The 6,996-nt window shown below is 39.0% G+C and overlaps 1 pseudogene; it reads left to right on the top strand.

Annotated features, from left to right (window-relative positions):
* Nucleotides 1-6,996, top strand: part of LOC105241859 — a 164,285-nt pseudogene that overhangs the window by 7,406 nt on the left and 149,883 nt on the right.

The following is a 6,996-nucleotide window of genomic DNA, read 5'->3' as shown; positions in this document are numbered from 1 at the left end:
AAATTATTGACCAGGACCCAGGCAGTGTGCACTTGTTTTATAGGGACCTTAGGGATGTGGGCTTCTTGATTCTTCAGCCTGCCTTCTGGGGGAGGGGCCTGTGGCACTGATACTCAGGCAACCCTGTTTGGGTAGAGTTGCCCTGGCCCCTGCGAGGCAGGATGGGGATGGGCACAATGTGAACTGGCATTTCTGGGCTTTTGCTCTCTGGCAGCTTTCCCTGGCGGTTTTCTGTGGCTCTTCTGAGAGTCAGAGCAGCAGTGGCCATATCATAGCCTCTGTCTCAGAACAGAGAGATTGCAATCCTCTCTCCACTGAGCTCTCTTGGCCACTTTAACTCTGTTTCTGTCAGTGATGCTAAAAATCCTGCGGCATCCCAGGTTGTGTGCCCCACAGCCACTCTCCCAGCCCTCACTTCCAGGGCGGGCACATCTCTGTCCTTTGTGCTTCTAACACCGCCAGCCACCCCTGGTTCCCCTGCGTGCTCCCGAGCTCCCTGTTTCAGTCTGGTCGGGCGGGGGAGCTCCGACCGGAGCGCCAGTTTTCAGTCTGTTTGCGCATGCGCTCCCGAGCTCCCGGTTTCAGTGTAGTTTGAGTCTGCACTCTGGAGCTCTGGTTTTCAGTTTGGACATGCGTGCACTCCCGAGTTCCTGGTTTCAGTCCAGCTCCAGTGAGCGCTCCGGAGCTCCGGTTTCAGTCTGATCACACACGTTCCCAGGCTCATGGTCTCAGTCTGCTCTCTCGTGGGTGCCGGTCCTCGAGTCCGGCCTGCTCCGCAGGTGCCTACCGTTTCCTGGCTCCCTCCCCCTTCCCTTTATCTTCCAATATCTGTGCGCAGATTCATGGCTCCCTGCTTTGTGCCTCAATACTCAGCGCTGGAGATGTTCATTTGTAGAGATCCAGATGTATCTTCCTGCGTCTCAGGCTGATTTCGTGGGTGTTCAGGATGATCTGGTAGATAGCCAGCTCGATTCAGGGACCAGCTGAAAAAAGGTCCCCTATTCCTCCGCCATCTTTTTCTGACCCTGAAAATATGGCATTTAAAGCGAGAGCTGAAGAGGTGAGAAAACAAGCCATGTGGGAAATGGGACTGTGTGTCAGGGGCGGGTACCAAAAGGAGCAATAAAGCCAAGACCCTGAACTAAGACTTTCCTGGCATGTTTGAGACAGAGTAAGGAGTCAGGCGTGGTTGGAATTGAAGGAGAGAACAGAAGTTATATAAGTAAGGAGCAGAGGTTGGGGAATAGATCAGGATCAATTTATCCTCACCTTGTTTCCACTACCACCTCATCACTATCTTGGGGAGTTTTAGAAATTTTATATGACTTCTCCAAATGGACAATGGGACTAATGCGAGGGTAGTTCAGCATTTCAAAGCCTTTATAAATGTCTCTTTGATTTGCCTTGAGAAGCCACATTTGTAACCTTTTAGATTTGACTTTTTCCTATTCAGGCTATTTTGTGTATCACCACTGAGTAGTATTCCACGAATAAATGTACTACAGTTGAACTAGTAAGCCATTGAAGCGTATCTGGCTGTTTCCAGTTTGGGGCTATTATGAATAAAGCTGCTATAAACACACAAGTAGAGGATTTTGTGTGACCATGCCTTTGTTTCTCTAGAATAGATGCCTATAAGTTCAATTACTGAGATGCATAGTATTTGCAGGTTTAATTTTTTAAAAGAAACTGCCAAACCTTTTCAGGAAAACTATACCATTTTACATTCTGGAGAGCAATGTATGAGTGATCCATTTGTCAACAAATTTGCTAGCTTTTGATGTTATCTCTATTCATTTTTGCCAAGAGATAGGTGTGTAGTGACAACTCATGTTTGTTTGTTTGTTGGTTTTTAAATAATACATTGTATGGTTTCCAAATGGTTTTAAGTTTACAGAACAATTGAAAATTTTTCATATACCCCCTGTAGATCTTTATAGGCAGATAACATTAGAAGGTACTTTAGCAATTTCCAAATGATAAATTCACTCCAGGAGCTTAACCTCCCCAAGGCATTAAAATACTTCCTCCACAAATTTCTAAGGAATTTCTGTTAACTTTATGTTACAGGGGCAGTCACTGAGTCCACATTTACAGAACTAACCCAGCAAATATGAGATTTTCATCATACTTCAATACTAGCATATTAAATTCAGATTTGTCAGGTAAGTACATTCATACTGATACATATAACTCAAATAGAAGTATTTTTGTTTTAAGCTTTCAATCTCAGAATCAATTTCTAGTTCTGTTCCCCACATTTTGCCTATATATGAAATGTTTTCATTTTTCTGTATAACTTTTTCTATATTAAATTTTGACTTGGAATTTACACATTGATCTTGCTGATATTAAAGTTTAGTTATAGATCTGTATAAATGATGAGTAGTGGAAGTGAACTTAACTTTTTGCAACCTAAACACTCAATAGACAATTAGGCAGAATCATTACTGAGGCTGAGGCACCATCATTATGCAGTAGGGGAAAAAAAAAGGACTGGTAAGAAAATCTCATTAATCATGTATGTCTTTGGTTTTTGAATACTCCCATGTATTTCCATTTCAATTTATGGAGTTCTGGTGTTTCTAAATCACTGCCTTATTCTTTATTTACTAAAGTTTTAAATGATGTGAATTCAACTGATGCTAAATTCTAGCTTAGTATTCCAGGTGTGAGAGAAAATTTATTTTGATGTTCTTTTAAACACCCTAGTGCCTGAGGCAAACATTTAGACACCTGAGTTTGTCATTCTCTTGAACTTGACAGCACTCTTATGAATATTCATTTCCTGCAACAGTCTTCTAATTCTTCACAGTCTTGATAGCAACCTATGGCAGTGGTCACTTGGTTCCCCAGGCCTTGCCTGTAACAGGTGTTTCATAAATACTGCTCACTAATGACATTTTAGTTAAGCATTTTGCTACTTGATGACATTTACTGAAAAACATCCACTCTCCCCACATTACATGTGTAATTTCATGGCAATTGAGCCCAAACTACACCAAGTGCTTGATCACAATTTACCTCTTCCTAAATTCTCTCTGGTTCTAGTTCTTGACACTTGTTTGTATTAATTTGTATATCAAAGTAACTAAAACCAGTGCTAGCTAACTTCAGGGAAGGAATATTGTATTAGCCAGAATTCTCCAGAGAAACAGAGCCAATAGAATACACAGAGAAGCAGAAACATAGAATTCTCCAGAGAAACAGAATGTATAGCATATCTGTATAGACTCTTTCTCTCTCTGTCTCTCTCTCTTATTTGTGGAGGCTGCAAGTCTAGTCTGAAATTTGTAGGGGAAACCAGCAGACTGGATATATAGGGAAGAGCTACAGTTGCTCTAGTCTGAAGACAAAATTCCTTCTTCTTCAGGAAGCCTCAGGCTTTGCTCTTAAGGCCTTCAATTGATTGGGTAAGGCCCATCCACATTATGGAGTATAATCTGCTTTATTCAGTGTACTGATTTAAATGTTAATTACATCTACAAAGTACCTTCTCAGCAACATCTGTATTGATAGTTGACCAAAAACTGAGTGCCATGGCCTAGACAAGCTGACATAGAAAATTGACTATCACAAATATATTAGAATATACATAGAGCTTAAAAATTGCAAGGGGGTTTAAAAGCCAAGTGCAGGAATAGAAACCAGGCTGAATACTAGAAGCTGCAGCTTGTCCACCTATGTTTGCTTCCATAGGGACTCATGCTATCCACAACTACCAAAGGCATTATGGACTGTCACTGCTCTGGTGCAAACTTCATCTTCTTTGATCTACCAGAGCCACCACCCATGCTACTCCACTTGACCTTTAGGTACATTAACACTAGGAAGAAACTTTGTGGTCTTAGCTTTCTTTTATAATTTCAGTTATTCCTTCATTTGTTTAATATAAAGTTAACAATAAATTACTATATTTCAGAATGCTATTGAATATTAGGGATATGACAGATGAAAACAAAGATCTCTGATCTTCTGGAACTTGCATTGTAAAAGGGAGTAATAGACAATAAGCAGAAATAGGTACACAGATAAGTGGCATAGAGATAAATAAATCAGGGAATGTGACTGTTAGGCCACTGCAGTCAAAACTATAGTCTTACTGTGAAGGCAATATTGGATGAAATTTTCATGAGGAAATGAAGGAGAAATGAAGTTATTTGTGCTGAGAGTCTAGGCTGCTTGAGAACCTGTAGGCCACATTAAAGACTTGGCTCTTTCATTAAGAGCTAGGACAATATTTGAGGGTTTTAATCAGAGAAGTGACAGGACTTGTGTGTTTAACCCAATCCCGCTAGCTGCTGGATAGAGAATATTGAAGGGAAGCAGGAGCCAAAGCAGTGAAAGCGCTGTTGAAGTGAGCATTTTGATATGACAGGGAGAGAGAAGTGTTCAGATCCGAAACATATTTTAAAGGTAGAAACATCAGCACTTGCTGAGCTAGATGTAATATCTGTATTGAATAGTCAGAGATGATTGTGAAGCATGTGTCCCGAGGAACTGGAATGATGGAGTGGCTCTAAATTATGAGGAGTGATTTTCAGAAGTTCAGTCTTAGGCTTGTTAAATTTGTGATGCCTATTAGATATACGAGAAGACAGATTTAATAAGTGTGTAGATACCCATTTCTGTAATAAAGGGTAGAGAGCCAGTCTTGGCAAAGAACAGAATATAGGTAGACGTAAAAGCCAAGGAACTAAGTGAAGTCACCAAGTGAGTAAATGTAGATAGAGATGAAATCCAAAGGCTAAGTCCTAAGTTACATCTTGATTAAAGATTTAGAGGAAGAGGGAGACACAACAAAGAAGCTACAAGGAGAAGCCATTTATATAGAAGCCACTTATATAAAGCAAGGGAAAAAGTGATCTCCCCTTCAGTATTATCCACACCCCAGCCAGAGGGATTTTGTTAAACATAAGTCATGAAAATCTACTTAAAATCCTCAAATATAACTCCATTCTGTTCAGAGAGTGTATTCAAAAGAAAAGGAAGTAATTGCTCTTTAAAACACCACAGAGAAAACAATGAGAACAAACATAGTGAAATGTTTGGTTTTAGCAAACTGATAGTTATTGTTGATGTTGACAAGGATTGTTTCAGTGGAGTGGCATGGGAAAAAAATCCTTATTGAAATGGAGTCAAGAGAAATTGGAGAGAATTTATAGTCATTGTGTTCAAGCAAATCTATCAATGACTTCTTTTAAAGGGTAGTAGAGAACAAAGATGGAAGCCTGAAAAGGTGAAATGTAACTAAATAAGACTCTTTTTCACATGGGAGAAATCATAATAGTGATCCAATTAAGAGATGAAAATTGGCGACACAATGTCAGCATTGCTGGAGCAATATTCTTGCCCTAGCAACTATATGTGTGACCTTGTGTAAAAATATAAGGTGAGAGCTTGGTTAAAATCAACAGTTCATGTATAGAGACAGGAAAAGAAAATGGCAAGAATTTATGGGCAAAGATGCAAGTAGGTTGCACATTAATCTCAAATCTGTCATGAGTGTGTGTGATTGGAAGAATCCAAGTCAACAAATCTTTACTAGGCCTGCAAGCTAGACTGAGAACCCAATTATTGTGCATTTTCAGCTTCCAGGGTAGGAACTGGTACTTGACTTCCACAGTCATATATCAAAGAAATCTCCAAGGATAAGAATGTACTTTAGATTCTGAAAGACAAAAATGATAACTGTCTTTTATAGTTACTGTCTTTTACAGTGGAGCACCTGATTTCCCAGTAGTGGTTCTTGGTCTTTTCCTGACTAGACCAAAGTTAGTTCCTGGTACCCTTCCAGAGCTCTCTGCCTACATTCAGAACCAGGCCCCAGGGTGCCCACGGCCCATGGTTTTACTTCCCTAAACTATTTTTATTGGACTTCCTTTTCTAATATTTACTTGTTTTTAACCCAAGGAACTCCTTTTAATATTTACAAATCGTTTATAATTATTCTATGTTTGCACTTCAATTTATATTCTTTACTTTTTTTGAGCCAAGCCATTACTTTACAATATTTAAATATTATCTATAATTATTCTATATTTGAGGCACATAGAATGATTTAAAGGTCATATAGTGACTAGAAAATTTGGTTATTTTTGTTGTTGTTAATCACCAGATGTTCTCTGGTGATAAAACTTTTACTAACAGTAAACTTTTTTACTGAAGGTCACCAGCCAGAGTCTCAGGGATTTATTTATTGGCCAGTGAATTTCTTTAACATGAGGTAGCATGAATTTATCTTCTATACAGTGCAGAATTTCTCTTGCTTTACATGTCTAATGGATCTTGGCTTAAAGCCTTGTTCGAAATATATGTATTTTGTCATTATGAAACAAAATAAACTTCCACAGCTCTCCCTAATCTCTATTGAAAGCCAATCTTACCTAGTAGGGGTGTTGGTGGTATGCATGGGGCAGAGAAAGGATATTATTATGTTCTGTTTGAGATTTTGTAATTATATTTCCTTACATTGTCTTTTGGCTTTTCCCTAGTTTGCTGTGAATCACTAACCACTGAATCCTTCACTTTCTCCTTTTTTCAACTGTTCACTATATTGCAAATAATTCTATGATTATCTGGCAGGTGTATTTCTCTTTCACCTGGTTTGAGCACTAACACATTTTTCTTCATACATTTTTCTTCTTTTGTATATCCTTTTTCTTTTCAGCAAGAATTCCTCCAACCAGCATGCCTGATATCACAGAACAGTTACTGAGGAATTCATGGAATTCATTAATGATAAAAATTGCAGCTGGTAAGAGCCAAGTATTTTTGACTTAAAATTCACCATAGGTTTTTATTTATAGTAAAATGTTTCATATTTTAGTAGATTTTTTCTTTTATTTTTAAATTTATTTAGAGAGAGGAAGAGAGAGGGGGAGGGGCAGAGGGAGAATGTAAGAATCACAGGCAGACTCTACACTGAACGTGGAGTCCTATGGAGGGGGGCTCAATCTCACAACTCTGAGACCATGACCTGAGCAGAAATCAAGA

Source organism: Ailuropoda melanoleuca, chromosome 11 (assembly GCF_002007445.2).
Source record: "Ailuropoda melanoleuca isolate Jingjing chromosome 11, ASM200744v2, whole genome shotgun sequence".
Classification (NCBI taxonomy): Eukaryota; Metazoa; Chordata; class Mammalia; order Carnivora; family Ursidae; genus Ailuropoda; species Ailuropoda melanoleuca.
Note: the sequence above shows the minus strand (reverse complement) of the source record. Positions and strands in the feature narration are given on the sequence as shown.